Here is a 25,547-nt window from a genome sequence, read left to right as displayed (position 1 = left end):
GCCTCTATCCAGACCCAATGATTGGCTTCACTTAAGGACTCAGCAGACAAGATGCTATGTTAAAACGCAAACAAGAAATCAGCAAAATCAAGCCACACGACAGCAAAGTAAGTCTCGGGGTCGATATACAAAGCACATTCGACCAAATAAAACATACAGCCATATTAGCACAAGAATCTAGACTCAACATGGGCGTAGCGAGCTACAAACATACAGCCATATTAGCAAAAGTACCTAGACTCAACGTGGGAGTAGCCAGCTACAATTACCCCTAAGACGTCTTGACGAACCACACGGCGGAACTGCACGCCGGAGACATCCAGCTCACCGAAAGCATGCTCGGCAGCATGCGTACACCGCAGGGTTGAGTGATCTCGCCGTTGCTCTTCAACCTCATCATCATCCAGCACCATCACCAGCACCCTATTTACGCCAAGGACATTACCCGATAGGCGGCCGGCGGCACCGACAACAGCATCAAGCCACACCTGGAAGGGGAGGGGGGGGGTTCCACCATCGAGTAGCACCTTGAAGTCCCCGGCCTAGTGTGCTCGCCCACCAAATCGAAGCTGTTCGTCCTCGCATCTAAACGAGCGGAACAGAAACGCGCTACCCCACGGAAGTGCGAACACATTAGGAGCGTGACTGCATTGCGGCAACGCATTCCAGGAATTACCAAGAGGAGGGTTCTGGGCCTGTTGCTAACAGGAACGGTCGCAATGATGAAACCATCAACAAGCTTATCACCAAAGCAATGGACGCCATTCTCATCAACCGAGTCTCGACATGACGGCTGGGCATGCGTGAAGACAGTGTCGTGCGCCTCGTCCAGTAATTTGGGACCAGTCGCATCGCATACATTGTGGGTCGCCTGAACTTCATGCCTCCGACAGGACCCAGGTCAACACTCTGATCAGACGGGCTTACAAGCCGGAGCTAGGCTTAACGGAGACTACCAGTATTGCTCGGCTACTGTAGCTCGGTGTCTATAAAACCCTAGATGGAACAGCCGAGGCGCAGCTCACCGCACAAATGGAGTCCCTCTCTAACAGCAACATGGGCCGCAATATCTTGGCGTCCCAAGGTTACATCCCCCGAGCAGCTCCCACTGGGCAACCATGCGAGATCAGCGAGGACGTGCGAGCCCTCATCCGCGACGTCCGCATCCCGAAAAACGTGCAGCCCCAGTACAACCAAAAACGGCGGCAGGCGCGTGTCAAGCCCTCACGGAGCAACACGCCGAAGACCAGCACGCCCGCTACGTACACGCATCAAATCACCAACGAGACGGCTTTGCGGCAGTTGTCGTTGGGGCGGCTACCAGCACCAACAGAACGGCAGTGAGTGTGCTGTGCACTGACGCTACAGACTACGAGGAGGTTGCCATGGCTCGGGAGACCTCCGAGGCCGAGTGTTGCAACGTGCTCAACTACTCGAGGAACGCCGTGAGCAACTTTGCCAAGGTGCGAGTGAGCGCGCCTGCTGCCGCCATCATCGGCAAGCTCAAGCTCGAAGACTGTGGCAGCCCCATCCGTTCATGTTTTACCAGCGCAAATTACACGGGACGAGAGAGGAGTACACAACACGAGCGCTACTAACAACTGAAGGTTTATTGAAAAGAAGGAAAACATATAAAGAGTTCAGCCTGCGCACTAACCACAGCCGTGACGTAGACCACGCGCGATACACACTCTGCACAGCCCAGATAGCTGAAACTCAAGTTCTTTTGAGATAAGCAACTTCGCTATCCAACAGTGACACCGAGGGCGAGCTAATGCACGAGTCAAAATTCTTTTTTATCAAGAAGGCTTCCCAAATTTCTCTCGTGCGTGTGTCATTGTGGGTAAACAGAACGCTTGTAAGGTTAAACTTGAGGTAACAACCATGCTTAGAGCAATGCGACGCAAGATAGAACTTGGGTGTGCCCTTTAGTGTATTGCGATGTTCCCGCAAGCGCTCATTAATGCACCGCCCCGTCTGCCCAATATATATCTTTTTACACGACAAGGGAATGCAATACACAACTTTGGTTTTGCATTCAACAAACTGTGACTGGTGTTTCACACCACAGCCCTTTTTGTGCGAAGACCCACTTGTTTTGCTATTTAACTTCCTGTCGATCGCAGGACAAAGCTTTTCTAACTTATTTTTTGCTGAAAAAACCACACCCACGTTGAACCTCCCAGCTATCTTTTTCACCCTATGCGAAATTGCGTGCATATACGGGATAACAGCAAAACGCTGTGGTTCATCCTTTGGACACCTTGATCTTCCGGAATTTTTCAATTTTGAGAAAACCTTGTTAGCCACAGAAACGAGCACATGTTCCGGGAAACCTGCCTGTTTTAGTCTGGTAACTTGGCAAGCGAAACTGGTACCCATGCTGTGAATACACGACTTTGCTAACGACGAATTGAGGCTGTTAACCGCAATACCCAACTTTACCACCTTCGAGTGGCAAGATGAAAAACCTAACACAGGCTTCCTTGACCTTGGGGAATAGGTCCAACAAACATGCTCACCCTGCAACCTCAGCAACAAATCCAAAAACTGAACAACACCTCGTTTTGGGACTTCTGTGGTGAAAACCAGGCCGTGTGCATTCTCTCAAAAGCAAGAAGAATGTCAGACATTTTTTTGCTTGAAGTTACTGTGATGAACAACCAGCAGGCAATCATCCACGTACCTAAAGGCTTTCACAGTCACGTTTTCCAGATTTTTCTAAAGAATTATGTTCATGACACTCAGAAAAAAGTTATTCAAGACGGGAGCCACAGGAGACCCAATACAAATTCCCGATTTTTGAATGTAAACACTTTCTCCATAGGCTACGAGGGTAGACTTCAGATAGAAGCTGTGTACCAAAGTTGTGTATTGCATTCCCTTGTCGTGTAAAAAGATATATATTGGGCAGACGGGGCGGTGCATTAATGAGCGCTTGCGGGAACATCGCAATACACTAAAGGGCACACCCGAGTTCTATCTTGCGTCGCATTGCTGTAAGAATGGTTGTTACCTCAAGTTTAACCTTACAAGCGTTCTCTTTACACACAATGACACACGCACGAGAGAAATTTGGGAAGCCTTCTTGATAAAAAAGAATTTTGACTCGTGCATTAGCTCGCCCTTGGTGTCACTGCTGGATAGTGAAGTTGCTTATCTCAACAGAACTTCAGCTTCAGCTATCTGGGCTGTGGAGAGTGTGTATCGCGCGTGGTCTACGTCACGGCTGTGGTTAGTGCGCAGGCTGAACTCTTTATATGTTTTCCTTCTTTTCAATAAACCTTCATTTGTTAGTAGCGCTCGTGTTGTGTACTCCTCTCTCGTCCCGTTTAATTTGCGCTGGTAAATCATGAATGTATACCAACTAGCCCAGTTCTCGACCTTGTTGCACCATCCGTATCAAGTGGTTCCACGCTCGTGCTGGCGAGTGCGCCTCCTCATTAAACCTCTACAATACGGCCCAATGGGTGGCGTGAGCGCTTACCCTCTGCTCCCCGAGAGTAACCGTTCCGTGCGGCGGTTCGAAACCAAGAACTGACTGACCAGTTACGGCGAAGTTACCAAATGTTATCGCCCACTTCAACAGGCAATGGCGCTTCCCCACTCGGCACTCAGTCGGAAGGAGGCCCACATCCTAAAACAGCTAAAGACCGGGTCACTCCCCACCCGGTAGTGCTGCACATGCTTCAACCGGAACTCTGTCCGAGTGGTGTGTGCCGTATTGGTGCATTGGGTCCGGCGGGAACAATGGCATATCATGTAGGACTGTGCCGGGTCCCCCAACAAAGCTACCCTAAAGGAAATACCCGCGCGATCTTCAGGTTGCAGTACCGTCTACACAAAAGCACACTCAACTATCGGCCGTTCAGCAGGCACGGTGTGCGCTCAAGATGCACACGCGTGCAAGCGTCACGACCCGCCACAAGCTAGCCGATCTGGGGTATTGCAGAGTAAGGTACAGCCAACGGTCGAGGCCTCGCCAATGTGACGGCGGTTTAAACCGTCGGTTGCCAGCATTCAATAAAATTGTTTCCATCCTCATCATGAATGCTTCCTAATTCACCTTTAGGCACCCGTTACCGCGATTGTGCAACGTCCGTCAGCCCAACTCACTGAACGGTAGGAGGATGAAGAAAAGTAAAAGCAGACTGCTTCAGACAATGAAATAGGCGGTGGTCGCGAGGACGAAATCGATCAAAGTACGTTGTGAAAATAACAAAGAACGGGAAAGAGAATACTTCAAACGATTCTCCTTTATAACGCAGGAGAAGAGTAGGACTTTTTCCAAACTTCATGCTGTTGCACAATAGAGATTTTCGTTTTGGTCAGAACAGCGCTTGAAATAGAGCGAGACTGGGTTTGCATTCGCAGATACGGCAAAACGATTGAGCTAAAAGGACTACCAGTACCTTTTGTCCGCTCGACTAAGCAGACACAAATCATGCGTGTGATACGAAAATTGAAATATAAAGAGCCCATCCAATTCGCACTATGTAACGGAACCTTTAAGCCTTAGAAAAAAACTTGAAAGCAAACTTAGGTCGGCTGAGGGCACCATGAAAAGAAGAATGATATGAATGACTTTATGGGAAGGGTGACTAGTTTTTTGTATCTGCAGAACAAACTTGAGTAGAAGATATCATCATTTAAAAAAAAAGAAAAAAAGATGTGGACATGATCTCGCAAGTCAGGTGAAATGATAAGGGGGGACCACGAGGGTGGCGAATTGTATACCGAAAGACGAGTAGAGAAAAAGGTCAAATTCGATAAGCGGATGAAGGGGCGAATTATCAATTACAGAGACAACGAATGGTCTCGAGGCGCACAGGGTTGTGCTGTGGAGGTCTATGGGAGTGGCCTTTGTTCTGGAGTGGACCTGCTGGCTGATCATGATCATGATGACTTGATAAAAGCTGTGAAACAACATTTGGCGGTCTTTGGTTATCGGCCTACTTAAGGCGTATATGGTGTGAGTGCAAAGCTAGGTGATCGTAATAAAACGGCACCTACAGTATGCAGTGAAATTCGGCGTTAAGAGCAATATTAAACAATTTATCATTGACAATCTCCGATAAATTGTTAAATTTTGTTACTGGATGAACGAAAATAAATGCATGCACAACATTTGCCGGTTATAAGAAATGATGGAGGTTGTAAAATATTGTTGAAAAAACAATCGTTTATGTCAATTCACAGAGCCGATGGAAAGCGTTTTAAGGCCGAGCAATGGTAAGTTGGATATTCTTAAAATAACCCACGGTAAAAAAGGAGGGGTATTTACTCCGCATTCTAAATATTTCAGAGCAAATCTTCTCTATATTTCAAGCCGTTTCGCTTATGTAGGTTTTAAAGAAGCAGTTTTGTCAGCTAGATACTTGTGAAAGCAAAATAAGTACTTTCCGGGCCACATCATTGAAAAACTTTAGATTAAAGTGAGAATTAAATACTACAATCAATTGAAGCCTGTAATTATTGTACCATGCACCCGATTTTACTTTCTGCACATATTGTATCCCACTTTGTTAACATTTCCTCATATTCTATGCTATATAAAAACGTTTTGTAAAGTTTGTGAGTGTAGTTTATTGTGAACAGAAATGAAACTTACCAAAACTGTAATACTACACCTCCAAGTTTTAATCTTCGCCTTCTTCAGAACAGTCCATAAAAAGTGATATAAGGGAGAAACACCATTAAATGAACGATATGCTATTGTAAGTCTACTACTGCATCCTAACGACTTTTTAATGACACATAAAAGAAGTATTCCCTTTCGAAAAGTAATTTTTATGGTATAATGTTTCTGTAGTCATTTTTAGTTTTCTCCTGTAAGAAAAGCAGGTACAAAAAACTCGTGGTTACGCTTTTCCACGTTCACATACTCGGTCCGTCCGTTACATTCCAGGACGACATCTCTGCTTGCTTTTAACAAAGCAGATACGAAATGAGTCAAGAACTAACACAGCATGAACACGAATGCAAATAACGTACACTTCTTGGTACATAAATTGAGCTGTGAGAGGACAGCCTGTGTTCTGGAAGGGGGGGGGACTGCTCCCCCACCCCAGGCACCAGCTCTCTTTACACAAGACGTTTCATTTACTCGGCGTCTTCCTTGCTACATACACAACTTCAAAACATTCAAATGCAAGAACTAATACAAAATACCAAGCATTGGTTTGTTAACTGTTCCACATACTCTTATTTGGCCCACCTGCCTAATTGGGGGCACCAAAACTTGTTGAATACTCTGGAACAGACCTCTGTTTAGAGAGTGCAATTGGAACTGTCTTTGGCAGTAGCAACACAAGCACGTGGTTTACATCGTCACCAGATGCTTTACACCTGAAAAACACAAGTACTTGGTTTGCATTTGCGAGCCCGCGCTCTTTGTAGTAGAGTAAGGCGTCAAGTGCCCAGGTGCGGTATGAAAGTGTCCTCGCTCGAGGTGCTTGCGCCTTTTAAAAGCCTCCCCTTATGTCAAATAATGCACCACGCGAAATTAACATAGAGTGTATGTTGCAATAAAATGGAGTAAAGATACGCTTGTTGCTAAAATACTTGCGTATGCACTACACATTCAAAAACAGTCAGAACAAAATCACATCAATAAACTGTCGTAAAAAATTTTCAGTTGTATTGGCTTGTTCTGCGTTCACATTTTCTTTAGTATAATAAACCTTTATCTTTTCACAATCTCAAGTAGTTCATATCAGTAGCCACACCGACAGTGTTAAAGGCGCACTGACACACAAATTTTGCATCGTGTTTTTTGGTGGTTGCGATAAGTATATGATGACATACTTATCATGTGTGGCAACATAATTTGCTTCTGCGCACCACGGCTCTTTAATAAGATACGTTTTTAATGCGGCCAGTCGCAGTTGAGTTTTCAGCGGGTGCCGTGAAACGTGGGATTTTGTGAAAGCAAAGCTCTCGACGTGACCGTCGAACGGACATCCCAGAGCAGAGCGGCCGTAGACTTTCGATTCTAAATCGTCGGAGGTTTCTGCGAATGCCCCTGCGTACTGTGTCTCATCAGCCGCATAAGTAAAAAGCGATCGTGGACGTGACGCAGGCGCTGCGAGTACAAACTGCTGTCGAGGCTAGAGAACCACGCGCGACGCCCGAGGCAGTGGGTGGAGACACGCGCTCCGGGAACAGCCGGCCGGTCTGCCTGTAGGTACGCCTACGGATGCTTCAGAATAAACACTGTGGGGAATATTCAATTGCAGCTCGCGAAGCCGTACAGATAACGATTTTAATACAATAATCATAATTGCATGATTAAACTTTTTTCTGCTATTTGCTTCCCTCTTTGGGGCTTTAGACCCATTTCATGCAGCCGTAACAGGTTGTCGCTTGAACTGCCTGCGCCGGCCTGCGCCTTTTCGCCGAAGCAACCGCCGACGGCGCGGCGGCCGCGCGCATCGCTCAGTGGGGTTTTCGTATCCCAGGCGGGATTTCGCGTTCAGTATAATAAAAATAATTTGTATGAACTTCCTGAAATCTCTGTAGAACTCAGCTGGAGGCCAGCTGCCCGTTGAGCCAACGAAATCCCAGCGCCTCCACCGCCGACGACTGGATTCGTGGTTGCTCGAGAGGAGAAGTTCCGACCTCCTATCGGAGCGTCCAGCCGGCGAGGAACACCGGTAGCGCGGACACGGCCAGCACAAACTCGCTACGTGCTTGGATGTTGTTCATTTAATCAACATCCAGGAAATGTCCACTGCCCGAAGTCTCCCGATTGCTGCTCGGTGGAGTTTCGCACGCTTTAAAATTGATCTTAAATATTTTCGAGGCTGATCTTGCCCCTGATATTGGGCAGATGATATATGTGTGTTCACTGCAATGTATCATCTCGCTTTCAAATTTATGTGCCGGTACCCCTTTAAATGTTTCGAAAGTCGCGAGGAAGCATTGTACTATCAACCAAATAAGCATACAAACTACTTGTAACAGCTGTATTTGGATCTGCTGAATGTTTCTTTAAGTCTGACAATTCTGCTTACGAACCATTATATGTCAGTGCTTTTTCTGTGGTAGTCATGTGACACTTCCCCTGCCACGTGAGGCTGCAGAGATCCACAGTCACTCTTCGCAGTGTTGAGCTATTGTAGGCGCAATTTGCGGAGCCTAGGTATACCTGTGCACTCGGAGAATTCCCGTTGCATGAGCTCGCAGGTAGCGTTAGTTCTGGTTGATTGTTAGGTTTGCCAGGAAACTTGGGTTCGGAGAAGAGTTGCGAAATGGCCATCCCCATTCTGTTCCAATTCCAATCCGAAGAGTTAGAATTTATCGCGATTACATTCCTTGCTATTCCTCAGATGGACAGAGTTTACCCACTCCCACTCCTGTGATGGGCGGAAAATTAAAGTGTAATCACCTAATTCCTCAACGTAAAAATTGCCTCTCATGCTCTATGGAGGTACCTGAGAACGCAACGTGAATCTGTCGTAATTATATGCGTTGAAAACTACAACCATCTGAAAAATCTGTCATGTGTTACTGAAGTTCGAAGGTGGTAGCACCTGGGATACATATCTTTTGCAGAACAGAACCACCCTTCTAAAGCACAGTTTACCACCATTTCTTAACGAAAGTAGATTGAAGTGCGAAAGGTAAAAGTGCGTCCAGATTTCGCAAAAAGTGCACCCTACCGATCGTAAACATTCAAGCACCGAAATAGCACCTGCAGACAAGCCCATGCGATGATTTCTCGGGCACTAAGTACACGCATCTACGGGCGATCTTAATCCATGTCGATACCTGTTTCATCAGACAACGGTATGCTATTGCACTTCTTCGTAATCAATGCATCTGTTGTGTTGTATAGAACATGAACTCTTTCGAAATTCAAGTAGGCGTTTTGATACAACGTAAGCCCTCTTTACGAGATTGAGAAAAAGAGGAAGGCTATTTGCGCTCCCCGGCTTCAAGCACGCGCCGTGTGTCAAGGGATCTTATCTGAGCTATTGGGTCGAGCATCAGGTCTCTGTAGAAAAGCGGCAGTTTTTTCATAGGACAACATGGGTTCTACTATGAAAGTGTTCGCTTTTGAAACATGCAGTGTCACACTGCCCCTTTTTGCTTAAGTAGCGGGATTCCACTACCTTTTATAATATTTGAAGGTTAGCATGCTATAGAAGTTTGTTCTTTCGCGACGCGAGGTGAAACAGCTATTACGTTGATGACTATTTTTTCTGTTTCGTTGCACAGAAAGTCGCGTGCTATCTTGCAAAGTGGTTTATGAGCCGCCATACCAGCGGCATTATTATGTTGTGGATAACTCACAGGCATGTCACGCAAAACTTGCTCACATGTACACGTTCTCAACATGCTTACTTGAAAGATCTCAAGAGAGTTTGGAGCATTGCGCACTAACGCTACGGCAGCAATGCGAGATATCGGAGGGCAAAGTAAAGGAACAGAGTTAACAACCTTGCAATGACAATAGAAATGTAGCCACCGCTCCACGATGACCTCTATTTCGCTGGTTAATTGCCCCGGCACAGCCTCAATCAAGTCCGCTCAATATAGGACATTATTTATGTCCCCTCATGTAAAGTGACAGAAGAATATCTTGAAGGGAGGCCTATTAAAGTAAACAAGATTGCTGCGGCAGTTTGTGTCAATAAAGAGGGAAACTATACGCAAGAGGACAGGATCAAAATTTTGAAATAAGACCATGCTTCCTGAATAGTGGCGTTGCTTCAACTTTCAACAAGATGACTAAGCCTTGAGTAGTCTTCAGTAGTCTGATAAGTTTTTACTCACACATAAAGACCACGTGCACAGAAACACAGAAGTCAAACTTCGATCAAGGTTGGCTCAACTCGACGAGAAGACCGCATATTTAGTTGGAAACAAAGCACAGTGTCGCACAGCTGACAGCTGTTAAAGCACTCGACAACAACGGCTCTGAGGGAGCCTGAACATTTACATGCAAACACCCTATCGCAGCTGCTTGTTCTGCATGGATGTATACCATACCTAATATAATGGTATTCCCAGGTGCCCACTACCGTACCAGAGCATGGACGTGTAAAGCTCAGTAACACATTCCAAGCTTGCTTTTTACGGTCATGGTTGGTGCCAAGTACGACGGGACAACACCCACAATTTTCTTTTGTTGCCTTGATTTTGTTGCCTGTTATGTGCACGCCGAAAGCGGAGGGAGGGAGGAGAACGCTAATCACACTCGTTGTTTCATGCCTCATGCGCGAATGAGTCATAATATTGTAAGCTCCAAGCTCTCGCAGTATAAGCTCCCGGTGAGAAACACTACGACACTCGGTTGCGTGCCGTTCGTCTTCCCCACCCCATGCTTCTTGAGGCTATTGCCGGCCTGGTGGCTTTGCCACACGGCGCTTGACGCTGAGACGCCCGTCTGCCATAGGCGCCACGGACAGTTCTGCACAAAACTGTATACCTTACAAAGCCGCCAAAGCAGGAATGACTCACCTAAGGGTGCGAACGAACAGAATTATCAAGCGGAATTATGAATATAAGCCTTTCCTCAATATGGGCAGACGTAAAAAGTGTGAAAATTAGAATTTCGTGAATCTGAAGCAACGAATCAGTTACATGTAGTACTTGCATCGGATCAGGTACAAGAGTCTTACAGCATTGTAGGGAAATGCCGTAGTAGCCAGAACAATATACCAACATTATGAAAGAACGGGTGCTCGAGAAACCACAAACGTCGAACACATTTTTCTGGTCTAGCTTATACACATCTCTTCCAAAACCCCTGTTCCTCTTCGCGCGCAATTTGTCTACACGCGCAGTAGCCAGTGTAAGCAACAGAACACATTTTTCTACTGTGCAAACGGCCCCTAAGGATAGAAAAAAGGGTGCTGTGGGGTCCTAGGATAAACCTCAAAGAACAGTTTATATTTTGGAGTATGAAAGAGCTTTTAAAATGCAACCTGTGACTTAGGGTACTATGTTGTAGGGCTTCTACTTGAAGCCACTTACAGCAACTGCCGCTTCTGAGGCCTGTACATAGTCGTCTCTTGTAGAGGAATGTTAGCACCGCGCGTTCGCGAATCTCTATATTACCTTTCACACGCGCTGCCGCCTGCTGCGAGGGTTGGGTTACGCGAAATACCGGGTTTGCATTCTTGTTTTCATCGCCGGTGCTCCTTTTTAGACCTAGCAAAGCAGACGTCGCCACAGGCTAATTAAGTAGCAGAAGGGCGTCAGCGATGGCGACGCTGTCGCTTAAAAAACACCATTTAATGGTGATTCCATTATGAACAATACACCCCCATTTCCCTTCCCATTCCATTCCTCTAAGATTAGCCCTGTTTCCATTCCCATTTCATTCCGGTACCTCTAAAAGGGTGACTGCATACGGAGTCATTACGATTCCGGAGTGGTATCTAGGCATCTCTGGTTTGCACATTGAAGCCCAAAGAGTTATCGCTGCCTGAAGCATTGGGGACGATGCGCCTCACGTAGACTATCACGGTAGATTTGGAAATGCTTCCGTAATTTTTGCTGATGACGGCTTGCCGTGCAGCCACTTTCTCTCCCCCACTCCGCTCTTGTCTTGGAGAACCAAGGAGAGGAGCCTGTCCAGCGGATGAGGAAGGTACAAAGCGAGCTTACGGTTCATCGGAAAGTCAAGGAGCCGCAGTGACGCTTCCTGGTTCGGCCAAGGTTGATGCAACGCCTACGAGGACACGAGATATTTGTGCTTTCCTCGTGTCTTCCTACTTAAGTGCTTCTCAGCGTAAACGTCTGTCCGCCCACCGAACACCTTTTCAATCTTCACTATGCAGTGGACAAGCGATAGGGCCACCGTTCTATTCAGACGGAATCAGTAAATTGGTGAACTTGATATTGGCTACACGCTTGCAAAATACAGGTGCTTGCGACTCAAAATACCCAAATAAAGCAGCCCTAAGAGGTGTTAAATTGGGCAATGTTGCTTATGTGTTTACAGCCTATGTATTGTTCGGCCATACTAGTGTTTTCGGCCACTACCTCCTGGCACCTGTGATGTATTCTATTCCTCCCTGCTTTTGTAAACAGTTTTTTTGCTTGCTGCTTCGCGAACCAGATCGCTTTTCATTGTCCTGCAATGACTCTATTCGATTATGGCACTTCCTACTTTATCGAAAATTCCTGAGAAAACGAAGCGGAGAATAGCCCTCGACAAACGAGTTGACATCAGGAAAATCGCCTGGGCGAGGCGGGTTCGGGGCGTCATTTTATATGATGTTTTATGTTCACCTGCCATTATTCTAAACCGAGGTTTTGTTGGAGCTTGTGTCTCAAAATAAGTGTCCTTTTCTTTTTAGGCTGCGCACATCGTCCTCATGCCAGACAGATGTTCAGGAGAAGCTGCAGTCCGTTGAGGCATATCGACCCGTTAGCCTTATCAACGTCGACTACAGAATTTTATAAACAATCCAGCTAAACAGATGCTAAGTGGGATTAAGGAATTGGTTGGGCATCATCAAAGCCTGTGGGATACAAAATCGATCTTAAGCACCAACATTCATGTCGCACGAATAGTTTTAAAATGTTTTGATGGATTCGCGGGTCGAGTAGCGATGCAATAGTTTGACCTGGCGAAGGCCTTCGCCCGAGTGACACACCACAGATTCTTGCGTATATTAGAGTATGTCAACGTTGGTGACGTGATCCTGCAGGGGGTGACAAGGATGTAAACAGATTGCAGCGCACGAATTTATTGTTCGCATGTCCCTATCTGAACCCATCCAAGTCACATCGTCTCAGAAGTAAGGTTGCCCCCTGGCCTTACTGTTTTTTTATATATTGTACCGTTTTGCTTGCAAGTAATAAGAAGGAAAGTGTACACTGCTCACGAATTGAAACGCGACCATGCGAGCGTGTGGCCGCCGGTACATGCAGCGCCGCCCGTGGGAGCCTGTGGAAGCTAGGTGTTGCATTATGGTATACTGCGAGGATGAGAGATGAGAATGAGATAAGCGATGAGAATGCCAACCGCGAGGATGAGAATGCCAACCATTACAAGACTATATTTAGGTGGCTCCATGACAGCCTTTAACTTTATCTTCCAAGTGGACAAGTTTACATTTTCTGAACACAACCGGACAACACACACAAATACTTAACGGTGCGACGCACAGCTAATGCACAAATGAAAGCAGATAAGAAATGGCGACACGTGCCCAAAAGTCCGCCTGATATCACCGAGCACTCGTGAAGTCTTAGGTACCCGTTTGAAAGAGTTAATATATATTCTCCTTCCTTTTTTACGCCCATCGCTGAGCCCAGCCTCCGCTTTGACATAGTTATTTTGCCATCGAAACGGTATTGCGAAGGTCGTGGGATCGTTGTTGATGATGATGATGATGGTTTCAGTGGAATGGCGCAATGCGGACAAGGGCTAACAGCGCCAGAGATAAAGTTATTTGAAAAGGATTGATTTGCAATAACATCCTAAATTGTCGAGTAAAAACAAAAGTGAAGCGAATGCATGAAGATGGCTGGTGGAGACGGCCAGTGTGATTATGCATGATATGAAAGAAGCTGTAAAAACTTGACATGCCGTAAAAACTGAAAAACATGCTCGTTAGAAAACATTGGGTGGTCGGCCAAGAAGTGTGATGGGTGTAGCGGGATGTTCTGTACAGTTCAGGAAAACGTTTACGTCGTGTGGTGTTGAGTGCATTGCATTGAATGAGTAGGTGAACTACGGATAGAGCCTCTCCGCACCTGCTGCACAGGGGTCTTGAAGATCCCGTAGGTCGTGGGATCATGACTCCCTCTAGGGAGCATTGTTTATCTTCTTATTTTCTATCTCTCATAGGTTTTTTTACGTTCAGTTTAAGGTATAGCACGGTTCTGAGCTGTGTGCAGGCAAGACGCGTACCGCATTACGATTGGTTATGGGTCGAGTGTAGGCTTAGGCCCATTGCAGAAGGCACCAAACCGAGAAGCTCGACGGTGTCAGAAGAGGCAACGGATGCCATAAAAAATTTGTGTTTGGAGTAGAAGAACAGCAGTGAAGCAGGGGAGGTGAACGGGCACCGCGATAGAAGTGAAGAAGCACCGCCACCGGGATTTACGTGGAAGGGCGGAAGAAGGCTATCGTCGTTCGACGACATTTATAGAGGAGGGAGCAGATACGCGGTCTATTGCCAGTGAGGGTGAGCCAACAAATCACATGAGGGGCATACAGCAGCAAAATATGACCCAGAAAATGAGCTCGAAACATACGTACTTTGCGCAAGGCGGAGACACTCTCCTCCTACGCTTTTATGTTATTTCTTTATGCCAGCGCTTGTCAGCCGCCGCTGAAAGCCGCAGCCCTTCATTTTTTCCTCAGTGATGAACAATGGTACCGCTATTTTATGCCCACTTGCGTCTGAGTAGAGCATCACGGGCTTTGTCTTTTCAAAAACATGGAGCCCTTGTCCATACGGGATGGCAGATTTAAGAGCGTCCAATAAATGATGGTGCTTACCCTACCTTACATAACATGTGCCTGAGTTCAGAAGGTGGCTGAGAGCGTATGCAACACATTTCTCCTCAACCCCCAATGCTCCCTATTAACCGACTAGCGAAAGTAAACCGATGAGTGTGGTAAATACAACGCTTGCCCTTAAAACTACCAAGCTCTTTCAGTTGACGTCGAAAGTGAAGTTTGTCACTATAGGAAGTTTCCCGCGTTGGGGCACCAAATTATGTTGTCGAGTTACAGAACAACTTTATATTTCTTACCTCGCAAGCCATCCGCTAAAAGTTGGAGTGAACAGTGGTACGCTGTAATAACCAATTAGTAAACTTGTCAAGCCCTCGGCAGTGCCGAACGGCGCCTCCTATTTGAGACACACGTATGGAAAGTTCCCCAGAGGAAGAAAGAAATCATAGCGAACAAAGAGTCTGGCTTCATGCAAGGACTATAGCGCACTGTGTATTCCTACCTTTGGAGATACATTTTTTTGTTTTTGGCAAGAGGTATTAATATAGCGGCCGCATCCGAAACGGTTGTATAAGTTTTTGGAAGACGAGCGCGGAGAATGCAACATTCCGGTTCTTTCAGACCGTGAGGCAACCGAAACGTTTCTTGCAAGTCCTCTTTAACCAATAAAGAAATGCAAGGTGGTCTTCAATGTACGAATCATACGTCGCGTGCGAATGTCACCGAGTACCCTACGGAACTTCCCATCATCGCAACGGTATACGTGGACACGAAAATTACAAGCAGCTGAGCACTGATTCGACCCGGCTGGGCATGGTTCGTTAATGAATAAATTCCACGTTGCGGCAACTCCGAGATGTAAAAATGCTATTGTGCAGCTTTATTTGTAGTAGCAACGATTGAACGAACTGGCCTTTCCATCGCTGTAGGCTAGTCTTGAATATTATCTTCCCAAAAACAACTAAACTTCGGTGGAGTGCGCTCGGGGATCGTGGCAATGGACAGCGCTGTGACCGGCGTTACAGCATTGAACGGTTATATCTTTACGCTCATGGGCTGCTGCTCAAGGCAGCAACCTGAGCCAAACTTCAAGAGTAGGAGTGGGTAAGTACGGAACGGGATGAAGGCGCAACCTGCACCGCTTGAATGGCCGCAATGGGAATAACCTGCATGGCAACGCTCTAGCAGAAAGAATGCCCGTAGTGCAAAGGGAACACTGCCGTCCAATTGTAGCGATTCTGAACCGATGAAGGCGAGTCTGAGTATCGTTCTCGCTTGTTTTTTTCTTTCAAAGACTTCAGTCCGTGTTCATCGCTGGTGACGGGGTAAAAAACCCTCAAAATATTTGTACTGTTGCGAGTAATATCAACACCCAGCGGTGCACACTTGCCTATAGGATGTTTCCATAAACATCTCACTGCCGTGAATGCGACCTGTTGACAAACATTTAGAGGGTTTCTCTACTATTAGGTAATGTGTGGACGTTTATGAAGAAAAGAAAGTGCCTGTGCGCTCAAAATGTTTTGATCAGGACCTGCGTCGCAGACGGCTTGTAAAATCAATCAAGTGGCACCGTTATCGTCCCCAACGCAGAACCATTTTCTTAATTCGTACCTAGCATATTAGTAAAGAGGGGGACCCAAAATTACCTTAATTACGTTTGGGGGGACCCAAAATTACCTTAATTACGTTTGATACACACAAAACCAGGCTCCCTGTTCTTTCGCGCGAACGCTTATACCTGGCGAACGATTAAATATCTTTAAATACTAATCTAAGAAAACAGAGCCAACGAGCTGAAAATTATCTGTTGTGCTGATTACGAGGTCGCGGTTTCGATTGCCGGCCGCGGCGGCCGCTTTTCTTATGGAGGCAAAAAGCAAAAACGCCCGGGTGTACGACATTTCGGTGCACGTCAAAGATCCCCAAGTGGTCAAAATTAATCCGGAGCCCTCCACTACGGCGCAATTCATCGCTTGCGTTGCGTCGGTGCTTTAAACTTCATAATCAATTATTAGAACAGGGATACGGTCATGGAAGCCAAAACCTGGTTGAAACCAGAAATCACTGTGAAATTCTTTCTGCCGCACATAACACGATACGCCAAGAGAAGGATACATGGGTCGTTGCGTCACCATTATTTCTCAAGAAACACTAGAGCTTCAACAAACGCACAACAGCCATGATTAATGGAGTATGCGGTACAAAACAGGACTTGTCCGAAGGCCTTGCATTGTGGGAGTAGTTTACCCATGACCATATGTTCCTTGTTTCTTTTTAAAATAAATCCAGGACGTTCTGTGTGTAAACACTTGTGATATTACTCGGTAAATTATCCCAGCTGATTTAAATATTCTCGTTCTGCAATGAAATAAATTTTCCATAAACTGCGGAAATTTCCAAAATTGTTAAGTTTTTGTTTGATATAGCAAATAGTCTAGACGTACGCGATTTACGCAGTTTGTTTATGGTGTAATTTGAGTAGGTTCTGCATAAAATCTGCACTTGATCTTGCATTTCTAATAGCCGGCTGTTGAAATATCATACCTCAATTGATTAGGCCATTTCTCACCACAAATTAGCTGGAAAGAAACCATAAATTGCAAAACGTTTCTCAGTGCTGACGGCCTTAGCTTTGTAGATTATTTAAACATGTCTTCGTACTCCTACGAATGGACGTCTCATGTTATTGTGTGTTCGAGCCAATTCAACGATTGCATTTATTGGTTCCTGTACAAGTGAAACCCATTCGAAAATTCAGTCCCTGCATTAAAAGAGAAACAATCCAATTAATACGAGAAAAATACCAGAAGAAATCGAGCGAGCGATTATCTGGCCATGGGGGTCTTTTACGTACGCTAAAACATAACTCTCAGCTAGACAGAAACAAATGTCATTCTGAAAATCGTACCCACTTTATGATTAACTGGCCTGATTGCTTTTGGCGTGATATATGCACGCGTAAAACGCCGTCCAATACATTTCGTCGACGGCCACATTACAACTGACGAATCAGAAATATATTTGAAAATTTGACGAATACTCCCTCTCGGTGTTCACTAATTCCGAACAACCCTCTGTAAGCCCTTGTTCCACACTTAGCTCTTACGGATCACCTGTTAGAGTGGTTTTTGCCGAAACCCAACAAGGCTTTTTTTGGTTTTATTGAACCTTGATTTCAAAGAGTCAGTAGGACCACATGGTATTACAAACGAATATTTGAAGCGGTGTTCAAAGATTATGTCTAAGCACTAATGGATTATTTTCGGGGCGACAGTTACCCGAAGCCAACTGCAACGACTGGCTAAGTGTTAAATTTCCACCTGTACACAAAGGTGGCAGTAAGTATGATATTTAAACTTAAAGACCAGCATCAACTACCTCTGCTTGTTGCTAATTATTAGAGGATAATATATGGAAACTTTTCTAACCCCTCAAAAGCTCCACGTTACTTTTTTTCGAATAAGCGTGGCTTCAGGCAAAGGTTGTCAGCAGTGAACGAAGGATCTCAGATGATTGCGCTAGCGGAATAGATAAATCTGGTCAAGTACGCGCAGTTTGATTATATATATCGAATTCATTAGATCATTTCAACTTACTCATCATCACCAGCAGCAGCAGCAGCAGCCCCAGCCTATCTACGACCACTGCAGGGCAAAGGCCTCTCCCATTTTTCTCCCCGGTCCTGTTCCAACTGTGACCAGTTTATCCTTTCAAACTTCTTGATCTCATCTGCTCGTCTAACATTCTGCCGCCACCTGCTACTCTTGCCTTATCTAGGGATCCACTCTGTTACATTTAATGAACAACGGTTACCTTGTCTCCGCATTACTTGCCCTGCCCACGTTCATTTCTTCTTAATTTCTACTAGTATGTCCTTAACACGCGTTTGTTCCCTGTCCCACTCCACTCTCTTCTTGTCTTTCAATGTTACACATATCATTTTCCGCTCCATTGCCCTCTGAGTCCTTCTCAATATAAGTTGAACCTTCTTAGTGAGCCTCCAAGTTTCGGCCCAGTAGGTGAGAACCCTTAAGATGGAGCTGTCATACACTGTCTTCTTCAGGGACAATGGTATGCTGCTATTCTTTATCTGAGAATGTCTGCCGTATGCACTCCACCCCATTCTGACCCTTCTAATTATCTCTTCCTCATGGTTGGGATCCAGGGCCGCAACTTCCCCTAAGTGGATATAATATTTTACCACTCTTCTACTTCGCCCCTATCCCAAACTGCTGTGCTGTCTCGAGGTTATTGATCATTACTTTATTTTTCTGCATAAAAATTTTCAGGCCCACGGTTCTAGTCCGTTCGTCTAGTGCGGAAAGCATGCTTTGCAATTCATCCCCCGAGTTACTTAGCAAGGCAATGTCATCAGCAAATCGGAGGTTACTGAGGCATTCTCCATTAACCTTTACTTCCATCAGTTCCCAATCTAACGTTCCGAATACTTCTTGTAAACACGTTGTGAAAAACATTGGAGTGATTGTGTCTCCTTGTCAGACGCCCTTTTATAGATATTTTACTGTTCTCCTTATGCAGGATGATGGTAGCTGTGGACCCATTGTAGATATTCTCATGTATGTTTACATAATGCCCGTCTACCCTCTGGTTCCGTAGTGCCTGAATGACTGATTGGGTTTCAACCGAGTCAAATACTTTCCCATATTCTATGAAGGCTACATATAGGGGTTTAGTATACTCAGCACACTTCTGTATCCCCTGATTGATTCTGTGAATATGGTTCATTTTTGAATAACCCTTACTGAACCCTGCTTGTTATTTGGGTTGACAGAAATCCAAGGTTGCATAAATTCTGTTAGCGATTACCTTGGTAAGTACCTTGTAGACGACTGACAATAGGCTGAGCGTCCGGTAATTTTTCAAGTCTTTCATGTCACCTTTCTTATGAATTAGGATGATGTTCGCGTTCTTCCAAAATTCCGGTGCGCTTGCTGTAATTAGGCATTGCCTATACAGGTTTTCCAGTTTTTCAAGTAAAATTTCTCCGCCCGCCTTCAAGAGGTCTGCTGTTATCTGATCCTCATCGGCTGCTTTCCGAATTTCATTCCTTTCAAAGCCTTCCTTACTTCTTCGGTCTTTACAAGTGGGATGTCTATCTCCTCTGAAGTACTTTCTTGTTCGACATTATTCTGGATGCCGGGCTACTGTAAGATCCCTATAGACCTCCTCAGCCGCTGTGATTTTTTTATCCCTATTTTTGATGACAGTGCCTTGCTTATCTTTAGGTGCATACATCTAATTTTTCCCCACGCCAAGACGCCTGTTCAGTGATTTCAGTCTACCTCCGTTCTTTGCAGCGTATTCGATGTTCTCCATATTATACTTCCTTTTGTCAGTGTTACGCCTATTGATTAACTTCGAAAGCTCCACTAGTTCTATTTTGCAAGCTGGGTGGAGATTGTCATGGTTTGCCAATTCCTAAACTCACTTGGATGTTATTAAAATCCCGATAACTGGATTCAATCATACCTCAACATAAGATCGCACTATGTTGAGATTAAAAGAGAAATCAAAGTATCTGGACGCCCGTCCAAGGTGACCACAGCGTAGTGACCCTGTCCCCGTTTTGCGTATGTTTTCTATCAGGGATTTGAAGACAGCATTATCAAAAACGTCACGTTTCGCCTTTTTTGGACGGCTTCCCAATTTATTCTAAGATATCCAGTCAGAATGACCAAATATACTTTAAATCGGGGTTGCAAACAATTTACTAATGGTGAGCAAACTGAGATATGCTAACTACTTATGACAAAACAGTTTTGAAAAGATAAAGAAAACAAGGTGGGCCCTCTCCTTTATTTACGAGATTTAAACAGGTAGCTCACCTCAAGTCTCTGTGGTCAAGTATTTCTGAAAGCAAAAATAGAAAATGCCTAAAAATAAATTAGGCTGCGCTGCTGATTCGAAATTGTGGTGCTTTAGAAGGAGTCTTATTCAAGCAACTATGAAATCTAAGTTGACGGTCCACATGACCATTTTTCGCCCGCTGTGACAATACGCCTGAATCGTGTCGGGTCCTTCGAAGAAATACCAAATTGACATTTTTGTGATAATCAAATGAGGGCCACGAGCTTTATTCTATATAAATACACGTCATAAGATTCGTTTACTACCATGGTAATTTACTACATCTGCCACCTCTCACGACGCGCGTCGAGTAGCGAGTATATATTTTTACTTAATGAATGGTAACTTTTTATTTTTGATAAAAGCACTGTTTAGCACCTTGAATGTGTTGAACAGTTAGTAGTAGTCCCAATCACAAATTATTGACTTTAATGATTCAATACAATACATATAAAAGCTTATTGCTACCTTCTCTATGATTAGGTAACACCATAAATAAATAAATAAATAAATAAATAAATAAATAAATAAATGAATGAATGAATGAATGAATGAATGAATGAATGAATGAAGGAATGAATGAATGAATGAATGAGTGAATGAATGAATAATAAATAAATAATTGAATAAATGAATATATGAATAAATAAGTAAATAAATAAATAAATACGTAAATAAATAAATAAAAAATAAATAAAAATCGTAAAGAAGTAAATAAATAGAAGCGTTGTATTCGTGGAATGCAGGTACGTTACGTCTTAGCGAGCGTCTAAGCTCCTTCGTGTTTCCTTGTGAGCGTTTGAACTTTTGTAGGGGGACTGCAATTCTGGTTCTTCCCACGTTTTCTGTCCCATAATTTTCTTAGAATGCCTTCTCGTCTGAGGGCAACAGCCACCTTCTTTGGATGTAACTCAAAATCTTCTGTATCCCGAACTTCCAGTTGTGCATCATTTGTCGATTATCTGAAGAACTTGTGTCTCGTTCTCAATTTTCAGTATTAGAAATAATACATTCGTCACCTAATGCTCGAGACATCCTCTAAACAGTGCTAGGGGCACTGTTATGGGTTTTCACGAGCAGCCTTTCTTGCTTGTGGTTGCCTCAGCAAACCCTTCAAATGGACACAGCAGTAACCCCTCTTCAGTTCGAAAGAGAAGCGCGAGAAACGAGGGTTCGCCTGCTCACGTTCTGCTTGCATTGAGAAATCTGACAGAGAATACGTATCAGACAGGATGACCGGTTTCACAGGGATTTTTATATTACCCCGGTGGTAGTTCTGCAACGTCATGAACTGGTACTGCAACTTGGAGTTTAAAAACTCCAAAAATGTCGGCCTTGTTGTATGGTGTCACACGTTTGTGTTGATAATTCATAGGGCAATAGTTCAAGATAAAAAATCGTTTTTGGCATCCGTTTGGCGGCAAATGTCTGGTCTCAGTCTTCGATAACAATAAAAGGTTCAAATTTCTTTCCATCAAATCAATTCAACTTCACTTTTTCGTACATCGCATGCGTCACGTGGCACTACGAAGGAGCCCCAGAATATTTTTGCATCCGTGTACAGGCCTTGCGCGATAGTATTTTTTTTTCTTTTTTTCTTTAGTTTCTGAATGCGCATCATAAAGAGAGAAAAACTCAAATAGCGATGCCGAGGTAGCCCGCCTCTCATTTCGAGATTCTCTGCGGCAATTCTCTCGTCGTTTACGGAATGGCTATTCTACTAAACAAGGGAAATCTTCGGACATGAGGGTAACTCGGCGTCCCGTTACTCCTTTGCGTCGGTAGACTGTGGTGGCACCACCGTGTTTTGGTCTATCACAACTATTTTTTGCGTGCTTCGCCACAAATAGGGGCTTCCTCATGAGGAAAAAATTGAGAGGATTCCGAAATGTATGACGGCATTCCTACAGATATCGGCAGAAAATGCAAGAATAGACTCAGACCAAGAGTTGCAAAGCCCCAATAATACGCCGGTATTCAATTGAAAAGATGGCGACGACAGGAAAACACAGCATGTCAGGCGACACCCCGCACGTTATGACCGGCACTGATTATGACCTGGCCGTTTGATACATTAAAAATATCTGTATTCTTTCTACAACATTAAAGAAAAATACACGACCTAATCCTATTGCTTTGCTTCTCATCTGTCCCTAGTCCAAACTTTGTTAGATATCGGATCTTATACAGAAACGATTAGAGCCTCAGCGCGAAATCTCAGAACACGACGGCTGTTTTCATTTTTGTGATGTCAGGAGCGCCTCCCACTTATCCAGCAAACAATAGCTTGTGGGGAGCGGTCTAGCCTGCATTCGTATGTGTCCAGTCAAAAATATGGATCTAAGTAGCGCCTACATCTCTTGTGCTGAAGATTTTACCCAAAGGAAAATGTGGGAAAAAAAGGACTGAACTTTCCACTAAATCATTCGTTCAATATTGCAGTAATACACACTAGAAAGCGAAAGACACCATGCACGCTGAGTTTCAGTAAAGACAAACACTAAGAAGGATATGTTCCCACCTCAAATAAATTCACTCCTAAGTGTTCAAGACACTTAAAGTTCGCACAAAGCTGTGTCGCGTACTTTGTTTTGCGCACTTAATTGGGGATCTTGTGCCCGCGTAATGATACCTAAGGGCTGATTGGAGAAAAAACTTTCTCCGTCATTACTGTAAAACCTTATAAGCAGGTGGCGCAGAAATTCATAGGAAGTGGATATTGGGTTTAATGTTTGCCAAGCAATAAAAAAATGGTGAATGGTGACAAGTTAATTGATATCCATTTCTAAGAAGCAACAAGAGAGAGTTTTAGGGTTCTATTTTTTTCACCTCATTGTAGCCACCGGTCTCTAAATCTGGAACACGTTTAGTGTAAGAGGCAGTTTCGGTGTTGTATTTTTTCACCTCATTGTAGCCACCGGTCACTAAATGGGCCTGTGTGAAAAAGGACGAAAAATCTCCATGGACGTTCATTTTTCGACAGGACCCTATCGTAACTATTGGCTCAGTTCACTCCGAGGCTGTGAAAAAGGATTTTGTCACCTTTCGTTTACTGTATTGCCTTCAATTAGAATAAACTGAATAGGTTTTGCAACAACGAACTTAAACTAGGGAACATGCCAGGCACAGAATCCGTCTTTTGCCTGGCTTCAGCTCTCCGGTTAAAAAATCGTCACACCTAATTGGAGTATTAGCGGAATCTATCTTTATACCCTTGAGCTAATCAGCTCAAGGGTATAAAGATGGATTCCGCTAATACTCCAATTAGGTGTAACGACTAATTGGAGTATTAGCGGAATCCATCTTTATACCCTTAAGGTAATCAGCTCAAGGGTATAAAGATGCACTGCAGCTGCTATACTTCAAGGGTGGCAAGATAGACTGCCAGGGTATAAAGGTATACTGCAGCTGTTGCCCTAATACAAGGAACTGTTGAAGGTACTTTAACAACAATAATAACAAATCGAACTAGCCATCGTTTGATACTATGCGAGGTCTGTATATGCAGGTAGTTTTTGGCACCTAAAGTAGTAAAAATTGCTTTCTAGGTATATTTTGAGTGCACAACTTTACGCAGGTTAAACTAGAAGCGCATTATTTTTGCACTTCATTGGTACATTCCACCTTACAGACTTTCTTCGGATGCGAAAATTCTGGTCGGTCACCAATTCTAGTTTCTCACTTTATTCTTTATTAAGCGGCGACGCAAAGCTGATCAAATGCCTGGAAATGTATACAAAATAGGTTTGATCTTACCGTTGATTAAATCATTCTTGCTGTGGCTCCAGATGTCCTCGTTTTGCAGTTCAAAAATAACCTTGGTCATAGTTTGGGCGAGTCATTTTGTAACACCCAGAAAGTGCACTACGTTACACAACAATTCATGTTTTCTTTGTTTGTGCGAATGATAATACAACAATTACTACGCATTCAAAAAAGACTTTAAGAGGCGATAAAAAGAAACTAGAATATAGTTCTATGTGTAATTTACAGAAACAACACAACTAAAAGACTAAAAAAGACGCCCGCAATTTCCAACCACCTCTCGCAAAACTTTTAGACACTGAAATGTCGAAGTTACCCACGCTTCACTTATTTTGTGATGGGAAAATGTTGCTCCTAAGGATGATTGAGGCTAACTTCGCGGCCTTCAATAGCTTCAACGAAGTGTGTTCAATGCGCCGGTAGTTTTACCTGAAATATTCCAAAATTGCGAATTTTTTGTTGTGTACTTTTTTCAGAAATAAGAAAGGAGTGCCTCAGATATCCTTTCCCTTGGTTGTGTGGAAAGAGAAATACAAGGTTTTACTTCAGTAGAACTTCTTGGCGTTGCAAAGAACACTTGCCTGGCCTTTGTTCATTAAGCAAGAATGGCTTTGCTTCAATGAGCGCATGCGAGCACTTTTGCGGTGGTTGTAAGTACACTGATTCTTTAAAACCGAGCCAAAGGAATATATCAGTTACAGTACGCTGTTGCTCCCGAAAAATTTCTAGGAAACCCATATTGGTATTCAATACCTCTTCTTGCCAGATGTGCCTTTGAACATGTGTAGAGCTAATATGACAAAAAGTTCAGTTTCTCAGAGCTAAATTTCTCTTATAAGCATCGCGTATTGCTGCTCTTAATAAATACCCAGGATAACTATGGTTATTTTCAACGGGTATCACTTTCGAAATGACTATTTCAACGTTTGTAAATTGTATATGCTTAATGCCCGTATTAATTATTACACCGATATCTGTACCAGTTTGCATAAGCAAAAAAATGCCTTCTCATTTTGACCACAAACTGTCCATTGAAACTTGTCCTGTTAAATATCTTTCTAATGGCCGAACAATTGCCGTGACAGTTAAGTATTAGAGGGAGTTAACTTTTCCATTGCTGCCCACAGGTATAGTGGTACGTCATCGCGATTCGTAAACTAATGCCGATGCTCACCAGGTAATACGGAAGTGTGCTCGATGGCCTTCGTTCATTCGTTCTTCTGTTTCTTATTATATTTCGTTTTTCTTAGACGGCCATTATCCCAAGCAAAAGCGCTGCACACACGGTTTTAGCCAGCGTGTAAAGCTTTCTTACCGACTGCACATTTTTTGTGTGTGTTACATGGGGCCTTGTTTCCACGCGCACGACGTACACACCCTTTGTGACCCTCTCATTTTACCATAGAAGCGTTATTTTTTGGGTTTGGGCAAAGGGCGCATCCTGTAACGCCCAGAAAAGGTATTTTTGGGCGCGTAGTAACCG

General features: G+C 44.2%; 1 long non-coding RNA gene across 1 annotated transcript in view; it reads left to right on the top strand.

Moving 5' to 3' along the window:
- Window positions 1-24,708, top strand: part of LOC144148916 (uncharacterized) — a 39,793-nt gene extending 15,085 nt beyond the window's left edge. The window contains exons 2-3 of the long non-coding RNA XR_013318103.1: window positions 5,200-5,232; window positions 24,541-24,708. This is a non-coding gene — a long non-coding RNA (uncharacterized LOC144148916). The remainder of the gene's footprint in view (window positions 1-5,199; window positions 5,233-24,540) is intronic.
- Window positions 24,709-25,547: the final 839 nt, after the last annotated feature.

Source organism: Haemaphysalis longicornis, unplaced genomic scaffold (assembly GCF_048455015.1).
Source record: "Haemaphysalis longicornis isolate Haplotype H1 unplaced genomic scaffold, Haemaphysalis longicornis Haplotype H1 scaffold_8, whole genome shotgun sequence".
Lineage (NCBI taxonomy): Eukaryota > Metazoa > Arthropoda > Arachnida > Ixodida > Ixodidae > Haemaphysalis > Haemaphysalis longicornis.
This window is presented reverse-complemented; position numbering and strand designations above follow the sequence as displayed.